General features: G+C 37.7%; 1 pseudogene; it reads right to left on the bottom strand.

Moving 5' to 3' along the window:
- Positions 1 to 506: 506 nt before the first annotated feature.
- Positions 507 to 17354, bottom strand: part of LOC127197852 (olfactory receptor 8B12-like) — a 35905-nt pseudogene continuing 19057 nt past the window's right edge.

Here is a 17354-nt window from a genome sequence, read left to right as displayed (position 1 = left end):
TTTTTACCTCTAATTTGCTTGCACAAAAATGAAACTCCAAATATTAATCATCACTGAAAACGCAATCAGATTTCTATAAATGGAAACATCAGTGACAATCTTAAAGAGGTGAAACTGGCCATGGAAAAGGTGGACCAAGAAAACAGGGCTGAAAGAAAATAGAATAAATGGTGTTGGTTTTCACTGGCCTGTATTTCAGTGCCAGCTCAAGGATGAGGAACATGTGCATTTATCTGTAGGTACCCGGTAAAACTTTTAGAAATTGACAGAGTGCAGTACCTTATATGAATGGGTTATGTTAGGTTAATTCTTAGGTACATTTTATCACTATGGAAACAATTTCTACAAAATGAAGAATAATTGAGACAGCTGGCTGGACAGATTTAAATATTCTTAAGAATGAGATTTTAAGCTTTCCTGTTGGTATAATGACTTTTATTTCCTTTACTGAAAAATAATATTTTTAAAGTCCTAATAAAGCTTCGGGTCTTATTTCTAAAGCATTTTTAAGAGAAAAATTTTCTGCTCATGGTTTTCTTCAGAGCGATTTTGACTTCCTTATTCCTCAGGATTAGTGGATTGAACATGGGCACCACGGCAGTATAGGAAACAAAGGACAATCTTCCCTGATCCACAGGCAAACTAGAAGATGGTTTGAGGTACATAAAAGCTCCTGCCTCCCCCCCCCCCAAAAAAGACACTACATTAATATGGGAAGTGCAGGAACCAAAGGCTTTGGGCCCGCCTTCTTTGAAACTAATGTAGAAAATGCTAGAGACAATAAAACCACCAGATATAAAAATGGTAAAAGTGGGCACTCCAATGCCAATGGTCACAACAATAAAAACCACCAACAAACTGATGTAAGAGCTATTGCTGGACAGCCCAAGGAGCACAATGATCTCATATATGTATATAGTGGTTAATGATGTTGTCGGCACAGAAGGTTATAAACCCTTTGTTTCCCACATGGGTCACAGCCCCAGAAACTCCCATCCCATAGACACCCTACAAAAGGTATAAACATATTTGGGGAGATATGGTGACCCTATACATCAGTGGTTTACGGATGGCAACATAGAGGTCATATGCCATTGCTGACAGGATGTAAGACACAGAAAAGACGAAGAAGCAGAAGACCCACACTAATGACTGCTATCTCTTGTTCTCAGTCCCACTACACACACTTAAGGAATATATAAATCCTCCCATTATAAAAATTATACTTTCCCACAAGACAAGCATTCTTGGAGATGGAGGGGGTTGGCGGGACACATTAGGGATTCATTAAATGTTTGCTTGTCTTTAGGAGCTTTTGATAGTTCTATATACATAATGTAACAACCAGAGACAGTTCTTTTGAGGATTTTAACAGTTCACAAATGGTTTCCATGGGAACTTCATTTCAGTGCATCAAAGTCTTATTTCAAGTGAACAGGAACTTCTATTTCTTTTTACTGTTAACATGCTGCAACAAGAGTAAAGCAAGGACATAATGTCCTTGATTAAATTACCTGATACAAAACTATCCCTCTTACCAAACCTTGAAACTTCTTGCTTGATTTACTATAAATGGAAAATTATATGTGAGACATGGATTATAACAGTCTCATCAGGGCAAACATATGTGCAATGCAGAGCTTTTATACATATGGTGTATGTAGCCTCAAAGTGTCTGGCATGCCACCAAATAGCATGTGGTTGTGCAAAAGACAACTCTCATACAAAAGAAATACAAACTAAAATTTCAGCACACCAGACAGCCTGTCCAGAGAAAGATGGCAGTTGAAATGTCCTTATCCAAAGTGAGTTCAATTGGACCCTTAGGATGTGCATCATGATCAAAAATACTCTTCAAGAAGTCTTATAATTACTAGCACTGATTAAAATATGTACATTTATCATGCCAAAATGCTAAGTAGATGTTTTTCAAAAGACATGGCTTGTTTCCTAAAGGTTTATAATCTGATAGAGGCATCACCCATTTGCTTCCTCCCACTTTTATTCACCTTTTGTGTTCCAAAACTTCCACACTCCAGTTCTTGATGATCTGTGGCTTTTCTCCTCTACACACTTGACAACCTCGTCCTATGGCTTTAAAAATATTCTCGGCAAAAAAGAAAAAAAGAAAGGAAAAGAAAAAAAAATGTCACATTCCTTGGGAGTCCTACTCAGTTTTTAAACCATAGATTTTAAAATAAACTCTTATCAGACAAAAAAAATATATATATTCTCTACTACTCCTGAAAGGGAAGCAGGTAGGCAAACTACAGATCTTTATCTACCTCTCCTCTGCTCCAAATTCCCACTCCTTTTCCCCCATCTCATCCCTGGCTCAACAGCAGACCACCGGCTGAGACCTCCCTCCTACAACTGTCCCCATCTTCAGTCGATCATACAGACCTTCCCCACCTAGCTTCTCTCCCCCAACTCATTGCTGTATCCAGGCCACAAGTGCAGCAGGCACTCCCTAGGAAACCACAGGCAACTCTGGGGGAAACAGGTATGATAACTGCCTCTTCTAAATCAAATCATCCAGTCTTATTCCTGGCTCTGTATCAGACCACCACCTTGCAGCCTCCCATTCTTCCCACCCAATAGATCACAAAGCTCTATGCCTCCAAATTTCCTTCCCCAAACCCATTGCTTTTTCATAGTCCTCAATTCCAACAGGTATTCCCTGAAAATCCTCACTCTCTGCTTCCATTCTTTAGGGAATAAGCAGATCCTGCCAAAACACCCTGCTTTCCTCCCTCCTATGGAAGCACCCACCACCATCACCTATTATCATGACATAAATTAAGACAGAAATGAGACTTTCTAGAATGGAATGAAAATGAATACACAATAAACTCAAACTTAGAGGACACAGTAAAGGTGTTTCTAAGAGAGGACATTCATATAACTAAGTGCATACAATAAAAAAAATATATTTTTTTTGGAGAGAGCTCAAACTAGTAACGTAGCAGCACACCGAAAAGCTCTAGGATAAAATGAATAAATCACACCTAAAAAGGCGGGTAATGGCAAGAAATAATCAAAATCAGGGCTGAAACCCACAAAATAGAAACAAACAAAAACTACTAAGAATCAGTGGAAGAGTGGGTTCTTTGAGAAAATCAATAAGATGAGCAAACCCTTATCTAAACTAAAATGCAGAAAAATATTCAAATTGAGAAATTAAAGATGAAAAGTGAGACATAACAGCAGACATCAAGGAAATCTAGAGAATCTTAGCATATTTTTTCTTAATCTATACTCTGCAAAATTTGAAAATCTAAAAGAAATTGGCAATTTTCTCCAAACAAGATCAGGTAAGCAACTTAAATAGACATATAACTCCTGGTGAAAGAGAAGCAGTTATTCAAAGTCTTCCAACCCAAAATGAAAAAAAAAATCCAGGGCCAGATGGTTTTAGCACAGAATTCTACCAGCCTTGAAAGAAGAGTTAATGCTAACACTATTCCAGAAAATAGAAACAGAGGAACATTGCTCAATTCATTTTCCAAGACTACAGTTACCCTGATAGCCAAACCACAAAAGGTCCAACAAAGAAAGAGAATTAATGACCACTTTTTCTTATGGACATAGATACAAAAATACTTGGTAAAATACTTGCAAATCAAATCCAAGACACATCAAAAAGATCATCCACCACGATCAAGTAGACCTTTGTCCCAGAAATGCAGGTTCAAGATACATAGACCAATAAATATAATCCCTCACCTCATTAAAAAATACTGAAAGAGAAAAACCACATGATCATTTCATTAGGTTCAGAAAAGGACACCCCTCCACAATAGAAGTTCTGGAGAGATTAGAGTACAAGGGACACACCTAATCTAATAGGGACAGTTTACAGCAAGCCCATAATAAACATCAGTTTCAATGGAGAGAAAGTCAAATCAATTCCACTAAAATCAGGATTAAGACAAAGTTGCCCACTCTCCCATATCTATTCCATATAGTACTCAAAATCTTAGCTAGAACAATAAGACAACTGAAAGAGATCAAGCACATACAAATTGAAAAGAAGAAAGTCAAAGTCTCTGTATTTGCAGATGAAGCATAGTTGTGGTGGTTTATGAGAAAAGACTAGTAACAACAGCACACCTAAAAACTCTATGGCCCTCATAGTCTCACAGCAAGTGGCACTGTTAGGAGGTGTGGTTCTCTTGGAGTAGATGTAGTCTCGTTAGAGGATGTGTGTCCCCGGTGGTGGGCTTTGAGGTCTCAGATGCTCAAGGTAGGCCCAGAGTGGCATTCTCTCTTTGACTGCTGACATGGATGTAGAACTCTCACCTCCTTCTACATGTGTGCCTGCAAACTGCCAAGCTTCCCACCATGACAATAAAGGACCAAACCTCTAAACTAAGAGCCAGCCTCGGTTAGACGTTTTCCTTTGTAAGAGTTGCTGTGGCTATGGTGTCTCTTCACAGCAACAGAAACCCTAACTAAAACAATAGCACACATAAACGACCAGAAAAATTCCATCACGAAAACCCAACAGCTGAAACATACTTTCAGCAAATTAGCTGGATACAAAAATTAACTCTCCAAATTCAGTTACTCTTTTATATACGACTGGCAAATTGTCTGAGAAAGAGATCAGGGAAACAATAACTTTCACAGATTCAATGCAATACCCATCAAAATTCCAGCATGGTTATTTACAGACCTTGAAAGGATAATTCCTAACTTCATACGGAAATACAAAAATTCAAGATAGCTAAAGTAATCCTAAATACCAAAAGGTTTGTGGATGTTATCATTATCTCCATATTAAGTTGTACTACAGGGCTATAACAAAAACAGCATGGTATTGGTACAATACCACATTAATCAATGAAACTGAATTAAAGACCTAGACATAAATCCACGTATTGTCGCCTGATTTTTATTTTTAAAAAAAGCAAGAAATGCACACTGGGAAAAAAGACAGCATCTCCAACAAATGGTGTTGGTCAAGTGAAAAGGCTGCATGTAAAAGAATGCAAACAGATTCATATTTATCACCCTGCGTAAAACTCTACTCCAAATGGATCAAAGACCTCAACAATTTCATTGAAGAGCCTGGTAACTTTATTCAACTACTCCTAACCTTCAAATTACCTCTCTGTCTCTCTCTGTGTCTCTGTGTCTCTCTCTGTCTCCCTCTCTCTCTCTGTGTCTCTTTCTCTCTCTGTCTCTCTCTGTGTATCTCTGTCTCTCTCTCTGTCTCTCTCTCTCTGTCTCTCTCTCTGTCTCTCTCTCTCTCTCGCTGTCTCTCTCTCTCTCTCTGTGTCTCTGTCTCTGTCTATCTTTTTCTCTCTCTCTCTGGTGTTCTGCTGTCTCTCTGTCACTGTGTGTATCTCTCTGTATCTCTCCCATGTGTGTCATTGTCTCTGTGTGTCTATATATCTCCCTTTCTTTGTCTCTCTGTGTGGCTCTGAGCTCTGAGTCTCTCTCTCTTTCTCCATCTCCCTCTCCCCGTCCCCTCCCGTGTGTGTGTGTGTGTGTGTGTGTGTGTGTGTGTGTGTGTGTGTGTGTGTGTGTGTCCATGCTGGTATCAAACTCTCTAAAGATGAGGATGAAATGAACTCCTGGTCCTCCTTTCCTTACATCCTGAGTACTGGGATTACAGACCTGCTGTATGTCACCTGGTTTATGTGATAGTGGCAATCACACTTAAAGCCTCATGTATAATAGGTAAGCACTCTACCAACTAAGCTACACCCATAGCCCAAAATTACTAATCTTAAAATAGAAGGACCACAAATGGCATGTTTTTATTAAAATATACATCATAGAAAATATTTTAATATAATTTTTGTTAATTCTTTGAGAATTAATACATGCATACAATCCATTTTATTACATTAACCTTCTACTCATGCCCATAAGTCCTCCCAAATTCATCCCCACTTCCTCCAAACTTCATGTCTTTCTCCTATAACCCATCAAGTCTAATTTTGTTGCCCAAATACTCATGGATTTAGGGCCTTCCACTGGAGCATGGCTGGCCTACAAAAGGCAGTATTCTTTAAAGAAAACTGACTCTTCCTCCAAAAGAATGCATCGACTGTCAATGGGTCCTTCAATAGTGATGGGGGCTAGTAAAGCCTTCCATGTTCCCTGCTGAAATGTTAGCTGTCTTGAAATCATATAGGTCTTGAGAAGACAAGCGTGGCTTCTGTGGTCTCATGAATGCAGCAGTCCTGTCATATGCAGAAGACACTTTTCCATTCTGACTATCCTGGACTTTTGGCCATTACTACTCTCTGCCATTTCTTCTGCAATGGTCTCTGGCCTTTGAGAGGAAAGAGTATGGCATGGATGTTCCATGTGTGGCAGAGCATTTCACAGACACTTATTCTCTATACTTTGACCAGTTGTGAGTTTCTACATTAGCAGACATCCAACACAAAGAAATTTCCCTGTTGAGGTTTGAGAGCTCCACTAAGCTATATGTATAGATATTTGAATGTATGGGGCAGTTTGATACTCTATCTGTTCAGTAAAATGAGAGACGCATGGGAGAACAGCAAAATAAAAGGATCCAGAGGGTCCTAGAAATCTACAAGTTGAACAATATGATAGGCAGATTTGGGCCCAGGGGTCCCGCTCAAACTAAGGCACCAGCCAAGGACAATACAGGAGGTAAACTTTAAACCCCTTCCCAGATCTAGCCAATGGTCAGAATATTCTCCACAGTTGAGTGGAGAGTGTGATATGACTTTCTCACGTACTCTGGTGCCTCACATTTGACCATGTCCCCTGGAGGGGGAGACCTGGTGGCACTCAGAGGAAGGACAGCAAGTAGCCAAGAAGAGACTTGATACCCTATGAGAATATACAGGGGGACGTAATCCCCCTCAGGAACAGTCATAGGGGAGGGGAATAATGGGAAAATGGTGGGGGGGGGGAGGAATGGGAGGATACAAGGGATGGGATAAACATTGAGATGTAACAAGAATAAATTAATAAAAAAAAATAAAAAAAAAATAGTAACAAGTCCCAAACCATGGATTTACAACTAGATTTACAGTATCAGAAAATAGTTGAGAAAATTACATTGACACTTTCATTACTAGAATCTGTACCTATAAGTGAAGCTGATATTTATACTAAAATCATGTGTAGTAATGTCTACATGGGGAGAGGCTGAGGAAGGGAAATCGATGAGGTTTCACCAGCAATACAAATATCAAAGCAAAATGTGTTAAAAGATGACTCATGGAATGACATGACAACTGCTCTTTGATTTGAAGGACAGAAAGAAAGAAGCACAAATAAGATATGAATAAAACATCAATCCCAGAGAGACATGAACAGGTTGCAAGCAGGAATAAATAGTAGGAATTGCAAAGATCTGGACTTAAGGATACATGATAAAATGCTGGCCTAAACCTACAAATGGAAGTAAAAAAGCAAAAATTCAGCCCTGGAGAAACAGCTTGAAGAAGAAGAGGTCAAAATAGAAACCGGAGAAACAGCTTAACAGAGATGAAGAATGAGAAACTGCTCTGAACAGAAATACTTAAAAACAGGAGGTTGAGGACTAAGGATGAAAACTTTCAGAAACACTCAATAAAATAGGGGAAAGAAAAATTGCCAAGAAAATTATTGGATTGAAAAACTGAGAATAGCAATCAACAAAAAGATTTGGCAGCAAGCTGGCCTGAAATTAAATTCCAACTTAATAATTCTTTAATTATATAAAGTTAGGGAAGTTGTCTCAATATCTCTGAGATATGGTGGGCATACATAAATTCAGGGAGAATAATGTCACCCTTGCAGATGTGTGTGAGATATAAAATCTGACTTTCATAAATATTTGTTAGATCCACAACACTACACAGAACTCTCAAAGAGGAGTAATAAATTGTAGCCTCAGACTCCACTTTTATCCACATTACTTTTTACCTTTTTTTAGTACAAAAGAATTCAACATCAAAGCCATTTTAAGGCACTGGAAGAAATGTAAAGAACAAATTTCATTTATTTAATATATTAAAGACTAATTTGAGCTTCTCTTTCTTCTGTTGTGAATTTTACTGATTTGCATCTTTTAAATAATTTTCTAGTATCTTTAAGTTGTTACTTTAGTAGCATGGTTATTTACAACACGTATCATTTTAATGTCCAATATTTGTAGTGATTGGTCCTCTTCATTAATGATATTATTTGTTCCTATTATGATCTATCTAGCAACAATTTTATTTGTTCTCTTAATATTTCTACATTCTACTTTCCTTGATTGTTCTTTATTACTCTTTGATGTTCTATTTTATTAATTTATACTTTGTCTTAATTATTTTCTGCTAATTCCTTTAAGTTATTTCTTCTATTTCTAGGTTTGGGGATATGAATTGTTGATTCTTGATTTTAAATTTTTCTTCTATAATATAGATACTTAAAATTATAAAAACTTTAGCTAAATCATACAATGTTTAACTCTTTTCATTTTTATTTAGCTCAAATATATTTCCTAATGTCCCTTGTGGTTTTTGTTTTTTCAGCAATTATGTTATTTGGACATGTGTCGTTGGTTTAATTTCCATATGTATAGAGATTTTGCAGAGATCTGTTCTTAGTTTCTAATTTAATTCTACAGTAGGAAGAGAACATATTTTGTATGTTTTTGGTACTCTTAAATTTATTGAAACTTGTTTAATGTCTTGGCATATGGTCTGTCTTCATGATTCTTTTTCGATGTACACTTGGAAAGTGTGTTTTTTATTGTTGTTTGGTAAACTATTACATAAATGCCACCCTCTTCATGTAAGTTGATAGTACTGTTCAGGTCTTCTTGCCTACAATGATTTTCTTGTCTACATGCTTTGTCAGTTATTGTTGACACCACCAAAGTGGGATATGACATTTTCTATATCCTTTTTTCAGTTCTCTCAATGCTTGTTTAATGTATTTGAAGTTCTAAGTTGACTCTAGTTATTCATCCTCCCTCTCCCTCTTCCTTTTCCTCCATTCTCTTATTCCTCTCTCACTCCCCACCTCCTGTTCTCAGGGCTGTCCCAGGGCTCTGCGTGTGTGATGCAAGCACTCTGTAACATACAACAGTTATTGTAAGATGTCTCTAATAATATTTGGTTCTATATTTCATGCCCTGATGTCCATTGTGTACAAAATTAATATAGCTACTCCAAACTTACTATGATTGGGTCTTACATTGTGTATTTTTTCTTCATTTTTTTTCTACTTTTACTTTTTTGAGGTATAATACATACTTGGAGATATATGTGTGTGTGTGTGTGTGTGTGTGTGTGTGTGTGTGTGTGTGTGTGTGTGTGTATTTCCCTATATATTCCCCCATATATATATATATATACTTCCCCATATATATATTTCCATATACACATATATATGAAAATTATAATAATATGATACATGGATGAGAAGTGTAGTAACCAGATCAGGGAGCTTACTCATATTCCTATCACTAACATTTCTTTATGTGGGGAGCTTTAACATTCCTAGTTATTGTGAAATCTCTCACACACTGCTACCCTAACAAATAGATCCCTACAAAGCTCTACTAAAGCAGCACGAATCCTTCTGCCTGTGTGTTTTGGTCCTTAGGTAACATTGTTCTCTTCTCTTCTCTTCTCTTCTGTACCTCCCAGTCTCTGATAACCACTACTCCATCCTTCTGTAAGATTGATTTTTCTATTTCAATGAGTAATATCATATGGAATTTGTCTTCCTATGCCTGTTTTATTTTATTTAACACAAGGACTACCCATATTGCCCTAACTGCAGGGTTTGATTAATGCATGACTGAACTGAATTCTATTATTACATTTTCCTTAGTAATCCATGCAATGATGGAGACTTTGGTTATTCTGTGATCATTGTGAGTGGTGCTGTAGTGAATACATGAACACATATATCTCTTTGATATAATAACTTTATTCTTTGGGTTATTTATCCAGAAGTATGATTGCTGAACCATATGGTGGTTTATTTTTAGTTTTTTATTAATTTTAATTTTATTAATTTATTCAGATTACAACTCAATTGTTATCCCATCCCTTGTATCCGCCCATTCCTCCCTCCCTCCTGCTTTGACCTCTATACTGTTTCCAATAATTTTTTCAGAAAAAAAGCTGCTTCATATTTAATGTTGTGATTCATTTTTAAATGTATATAATTGGAATTTTTTACCACCCAGTTTGAGTTTTCTGTCTCTTAATTGGCATGTTTAGATTAGTTATGCTTAATGTAATTATTGAGCAAAGCCTACAGTCTTATTATTTGTTTTTTATTCATCCCATCGTATTTGATCTTTATTACTTTTCTCCCTTTTTTCATGCCTTCCTTTAGTTTCTTTTTAGTACTTTGTTTTATCCTTTCGGTTATCATTTCATCTTGTTAGTTGTTGCTAATAGTTTTAGAGATATACGGCTTTATCTTAACAAGCTTTATTTTAAACAGCATTGTGACCAGTTATGCACCATGTGACATTACTTCCATTTCCCTCTCTATTACTTGAGCTATCATCTATTATTCCTAAGTGTTCTACTCTACCACGTTATAAACTTTGATGACTGGCTCTAACTTTTTGCTTTAGACTGAATTGTCTCTTTAAGAATGTTCTAAATGAAATAAACATTTAATTCTGTTTACATTTTTTAGAGTAATCATAAAGCTGTACTGCTCAGATGGGTTACTTCAGGGAGTGTGGGTGAGGTCACCCACTTCCTTACTTAAAGGGACTTGGTGATCAGTCACATTTACAGACAATCTACCTTCTTCTTCAGACAGACTGACAGTAAAACAGACAGGATATTAAAGCCAGATGTGAGACTTCAAGTATTTAAGGCTCCTCTGAAAGCTGTATTATCAGCCTTAATAGTCAGATGGTTCTACGAGCTTCCTTTAGTTACCTTATTTTCTCTGATAGATGAAATAACCTATTTTGTCTTGGTACCATTCCTCAGACACCAGGACCAAAGCAAGTTGTGTCAACAGTGTATCAATGAAAAATAGACAAGGACTGGAAACCAAATCATTCATCTCCAGGTGAAGAGATTGTCACAAAGGATGATAAGCTGGGTGAAGGGAGTGCCTGGCACTCTACAATATACTCAATGAAGATTTTATAGGTGACAACCAAGAATTATGTCTCTGTAGAGAAAAATATTGTTGAAGGTACAATGACTTTTACTTCTGAAAATAATACATCTAGAGACAAAGGTACTGACTATTTACTGCTAGCTTTGCCTGTTAAACAAATGATGAAAAATGATTCACCATTACTATTATCCATTAAAAAGTGGTAAAGTCATAGAGACTGAATGTTTCTCTGGTATCTTACAAAGAGCTTTTTTACTCCTACCTGAGCAATAGGCTGAAGTTTAATAATCAGAGTGAAAAAGTTCCAAAGATGTTTCATTTTTCCCATTTTCCAGATAATAATTATATCAGGGCACACATAATTATACTCTTCTTTATCTAACAAACGTTAGCACATTAATGTCTCATATAGAGATCTCTAACCTCCGAATTTCAGAATTCATCATTCAATTTCTGTGACTTATGAATTTGCTATCCTTTCTAAAGCTTTTTGTGGCCATCACGAAGACTTGTAATGATGTGACTGAAATATGTACATTTTATACTTGTGTAGCAAGCACTTTACCAACAGGGATCTCTCCAAACCCCACAATCATGAAGTTGTCTGTTGACATGTGTGGTCAGGGTTCTGTCAGCTTAGGAAATTTTAATTGGCAAAATAGACAGAGTCAGTCTAAATTAAGGACATATAAAGAGAAATAAGCAAACCTAATACTTGGTAACCTACTTTTTAAACAATATAATAATAAATTAAGTTTTAACAGAGGTGCTCTGTGAGCTGTTAGTCAGGGAGGCCTTAGAAGCCAACCAAACAGTAGAGGCTATCAACACTGCTGATGATTGTCCACTAGAACTGGATGGTAAGACCCCACTGCTGAAGACACCAGGCATTTGTCTTAAAGGTCAGAAAGAAATGTAGTTGGAACAGAGATGGAAAGCCTCCCCCCTAATGGCTAGATGTCAGTGTCAGGGGGTTGTAGTTATGTGGGATACTGAGGAAGAGCAGCCATGACATCTTACTCACCTATACAAAGCAAGAAACATACTGAAGTGGAACTTTGGGTCTCACTGGCAAGGAAAATTGGAGCAGGTAATGCAGGAGTCACTTCAGGATCAGCCACTTCGAGGAGGAGCCTGTGTGGCAAGGCAGGAGGGCACCTGACAGCACGTACAATAATCATAATATTGCTGCATGTAGAGCCATCTGGATGGAATCCCAGGACAGGCAGAATGAGAGCTTAGCAGCTATAGTTCCAGGCCTGGAACTGTCAATGCTAAGAACAGAATCACAAACTGCCAGGCTTTGGGCCAAGACCTGGTAATTACAGGGTAAGTCTTGGGCTTCAGCTGGTGATGATGCCAGAAGGTTCTCACGAACAAGGCGGATCCCTGTGGCTTTATCTTGCCCTCTCATTAATGAGGTACAGAAGGGAGGTTGGGTGTATGAGCACAGGCCACCCATTTAGCTTATGTTCAATTTAGATTAAGCTTTTTTGAATGCACTAAAGCCTTCATTTTGGTGTCTGGGTTGGGGCTGGAAATACTTCCTGGCCAGAGTTATAGCTCAAGCACAACAGTCTGTCTCCAGGACAGAGTTCAGCCTCTTCCTTATTTAACCCCACAAATTGTACTATATTTGATGTTATTTTGCTTCCTGATATACATGTTATTTGGGGCAGGGGAGATGTTGCATGTGTTTCTACATACTCAACATGTGCATGTTGGTATGTGTGAGAATGTGTTTGGATGGCATAGGTCAACGGCAATTGTGCTCCACATAATTTTTTGAGACAGGGCCTCTCCCTGATCCTAGAGCTCATCAGGTCAGCAAGACTAGCTAGCCAAAGATCTCTTGAGTTCTGCTTGCCTTTATATCCCCCAGCACTGGCCATCACAGACCTGCACCACCAAAAAAAAAAAAAAAAAGCAAAAGCATTTACTTTTTTAATATCTTTATTTGAAACTCTCATGCAATGCATTTTCAACACATTCACCCTTCCAATCCTCCCCTCACCACCACCTCATATCTCCCCTCCCTTCCCACACAGCTTTGAGATCATTTCTTATGATTCTTCTTTCTTGATCAAGTCCAGTTTGTATGGTTTAACCTGTCTTGGGACTGAGACCTGTTCAGTCTATTGGGGGGGGGGGTGTCACATTTATTTTTGAACTGTTCTGTCCTTGTAAATCTAAATGTGTACATTTATTATTTTAGTTTCAGCTTTCTATCTTCACAAGATGAAGGGACTGTGGGTTTTTCTACACAGGAACTTTACTTGATGCCAGGTATAAACATTAAACTTAACTTGCTACTGTCTACCTTCCCTCCCCCCCCCCCTCACTGGCTCTCTCTGCTTCTGTTCTCTCCCCAGAACTTGCTGATAGTCCTTTATACTATAATTTTTCCGAGATTTAATATCTTATGTGTGGGTGTCATATGGTCAGGTTAGTCCATAATCTACTTTCAATGTATAAACATCTCTGTACCCACAGTGTAAAATAGACACATAAAGGGCAAAGTCTTCAGAGTTCAACATAATCACTACTCCAATTAAAATCCAGAATATTTTCAACACACACAAGGTTTCCCCACAGCTACTCCTCAGACTAGTCCCACCAACCTCTCAAGGAGTTACCATAGTCAGCATTCTACCTTTAAAGGATAATTTTACCTACTCTTAAATTTTATGCTTTTCTCTGGTTTATTTTGTTCAAGAACATATATGCATTCATAGTGTGTATATTTCACTTTTCTGTATATTATTTTACTGTATTGATAATATACAACAACTTATTTCTCTATCTCATTTAGTGACAATGATTATTTTTTTTTTAAATAACAAGTTGGATTTGGCTGTTCAGATGGTAAAAGGATGGATAGAACTATGGGTTATATATCATGAAAATATCTGTTGAGTACATGCACACATACACACACACACACACACACACACACACACACACACACACCACTGCAAATTCCTCTAAACATATGTATAAAACAATAAACGCCTCCAAGTATATCTCCAAGTTTAGTTTGTTTATTAATGCCACAGCGTTTTGTTAATTAACTGCTTATCTAACACATAATACATGTCTACATTTTAAGTGATCAGTATCATGGTAGAAGTCAGTCTGTTTTTTACAAACAATATAATTATTCCTTATTACATATTGATTTCCACAGTATATCAATTCAGAATTATACACTTGTCCATTTTATAAATGTTGAGATCATTTTTTTTCTGCAAAAATAAGTATGTGTTTTCAGGCCTATAACAATAGCCCTGTGGTTAAGAACACTTACTGTGGTGGCACTCAGAGGAAGGACAGCAGGTTACCAAGAAGAGACTTGATACCCTATGAGCATATACAGGAGGAGGTAATCCCCTCAGGAACAGTCACAGGGGAGGGGAATAAGGGAAAAATGGGAGGGAGGGAAGAATGGGAGGATACAAAGGATGGGATAAACATTGAGATGTAACAAGAATAAATTAATAAAAAAAATTTTAAAAAAGAACACTTACTGTTCTTCCAGAAGACATGAATTCAGTTCCCAGCATCCACATCAGGTGGCTCACACCTGCCTGAAACTCCAGCTCCAGAGGACTTGACACCTGTCCTGGACTCTCATGCAGCACCTGTATACAGTGGCATACATTCACAAAGACACACATAAAGACATGTTAATTTTTAAATTTTTTAATATCAATTACTTGTATGTTCTACTTCCTTTATTTTATCTTCAAGTCCTGATATTCTGTCTCCTACTGTAGCCAATCCTACTAGTCTTTCCCCTGAGTTTTCCAGTAAAGTTATTGAATTTTTTCAATTTCGTTTTCATCAAGCTTGAGTTCTTGTCAATATTTCTATCTCCTTATTGAATCTTGTTTACAAATCCTGAGTTGTTTCCGTCATTTCATTCAGTCTTTGTGTCTGTGTTTTCTTGGGCATCTCTCAAGCATTTATTCTCCTTAACCTTATTGAGCTGTTTCTTTGTGTCTTACTTAGAGTCCTTGAGTTCTTTGGTGAAGTTTATATTTCTTATTTTAAACTCTGCGTCCTAGGGTTCACCTAGGTAATTCTCATTGGAGTACATTTATATTACGTTGGTGGATTTTAGGGGAATCAGATCACTTCTTGGCTTTCAATTGTATTTTTGCAATGAGAACTGGGTATGTGGTCTTACTTCATTGGCTCTGAGCCTGATGAGAAAATAGCAAGGCACAGGCAAAACTCACAAGTCTTGGCTAGAGCTCTGGTAGATCATATGTTTAATTTGTTTTACTTCAATTTCCACTAAGAAATATTATCCAATTGTATATGATATTATATTGTTACCAATAAAATTATATTATATGTCAGAATATATATTCTGATATTATATGTGAGATTTATGACATACTAAGAATATATTGCTGTGAGTCATTACTATTACATGAATCCACAACAGTGGAGGGAGCATGAAATTGCAATAAGAGGAACTAAAATCTTTTTTTTTTAAGATTTTATGATTAATTTTGGTTGAAAGTCTATTTTATTAGATATTAGAATGGCTACCCCAGCTTGTTTCTTGTGACCATTTTCTTGGAATATTTTTCCCCAGCCTTTTACTCTGAGGCAATGTCTGTCCTTATGGTTGAGGTGTGTTTCTTGAATGCAGAAGAATGTTGGGTCATGTTTATGCATCCACTCCGTTAGTCTGTGTCTTTTTATTGGAGAATTGAGACCATTGACGTTGAGAGATATTAATGACCAGTGATTGCTAAGTCCTTTCATTTTTGGCATTTGTAATAGTCGAGATTTTGTGAGGTTGTGATTTTGTGATGGTATAGTTACCTATTTCCTATGTAGTTTTGGTTGTAGTTTGACCCATTGGGGTGGAGTTTTCCTTCTAGTAACTTCTGTAAAGCCGGATTTGTGGCCAGGTACTGTTTGAATTTGTTTTTGTCATGGAGAGTTAAATGGTATATACTCACTTATATCGAGACACTAGCCCAAGGAGTACGTCCCCATGGAAAACTTTACCTATCAGGAAAGTGGGTCAGAGGGGAGGACATCCTATTGAGACTTTAGGTGTGAGAAGCCTGGAAGAATGAGGAAATAGAAGGATCCAGAGGGTCCTGGAAAACTACAGGCGGGTCTGGGCCCTAGGGTCCTCCTCAAACTATGACACCAGTCAAGGAAAATATAGGCAGTAAACTTCGAACCCCTACCCAGACTAGCTGATGGACAGGACATTCTCCACCGTTAAGTGGAGAAGGAGATCTGACTTTCACACAAACTCTGGTGCCCCATATTTGACCATGTCCCTTGGATGGAGATGCCTGGTGGCACTCAGAGGAAGGATAATAGGTCATCAAGAAGAGACTCGATACCCTATGAGCGTATACAGGGGGAGGAGGTCTCCCTCAGTCACAGACATAGGGGAGGGGAGTGGGGGGGGGGAAGCAGGAGTGAGAGAGGAATGGGAGAATACAAGGGATGGGCTAACAACTGAGGTGTAATTTGAAGAAATTAATAATAAAAAAACAAAAAACAAAACAAAACAAAACAAAAATCAAGCCTGACAATGAGGCAACAAGTTTGTCCAATTAACTTAAAAAAAAAAAAAAAAAAAGATTTTATGTATGAGTGCTCTATCTGCATGTACACCTGCACACCAGAAGAGGGCACCAAATCTCATTATAGATGGCTGTGAGCCACCATGTGTTTGCTGGAAATTGAACTTAGGACCTCTGGAAGAATAGACACTGTTCTTAACCCTCTGAGCCATCTCTCCAGCCTAAAACCTTTTAAAAAGAAAACAAAACACTAGAAGCTCTGTAAAGCCAAACATACTTAGGTCCAAGGTGCACATGTAGAGGAGACAAGAGATTGTTGAAGTTGCCTCCTACATTTTACACTCTCAGAAGATGACTGTGAAATGAGATGTAGGATGCTCAGAGAAGTTTGAAAGACCTATTCCATGTTGCACAGAGGTGCTTGTATGTCCATGTTTATGGGTGCAGTGCTGATAATGACCACTATTGATGAGCTGGACCCTATGCTGTATGAGATGTCTAGAAAAGAAACAACTCATGTGGCCTAGTTAGGTGGAAATAATAGGATCTATTGCAAAAGTCCAGTAAAGGAGACCTGATAGGCTGTGGACATATGGTGGGGGAGGAGGTTCCCTTCTGTCAGAGGTCTAGGGAAGGGGAATAGGGTGGGAGAGGGAGGGAGGGTGGGAATTGGAAGATACAAATGAGGGGATAATACCCGGGATGTAATCTGAA

Source organism: Acomys russatus, chromosome 14, assembly GCF_903995435.1.
Source record: "Acomys russatus chromosome 14, mAcoRus1.1, whole genome shotgun sequence".
Taxonomy (NCBI): domain Eukaryota; kingdom Metazoa; phylum Chordata; class Mammalia; order Rodentia; family Muridae; genus Acomys; species Acomys russatus.
Note: the sequence above shows the minus strand (reverse complement) of the source record. Positions and strands in the feature narration are given on the sequence as shown.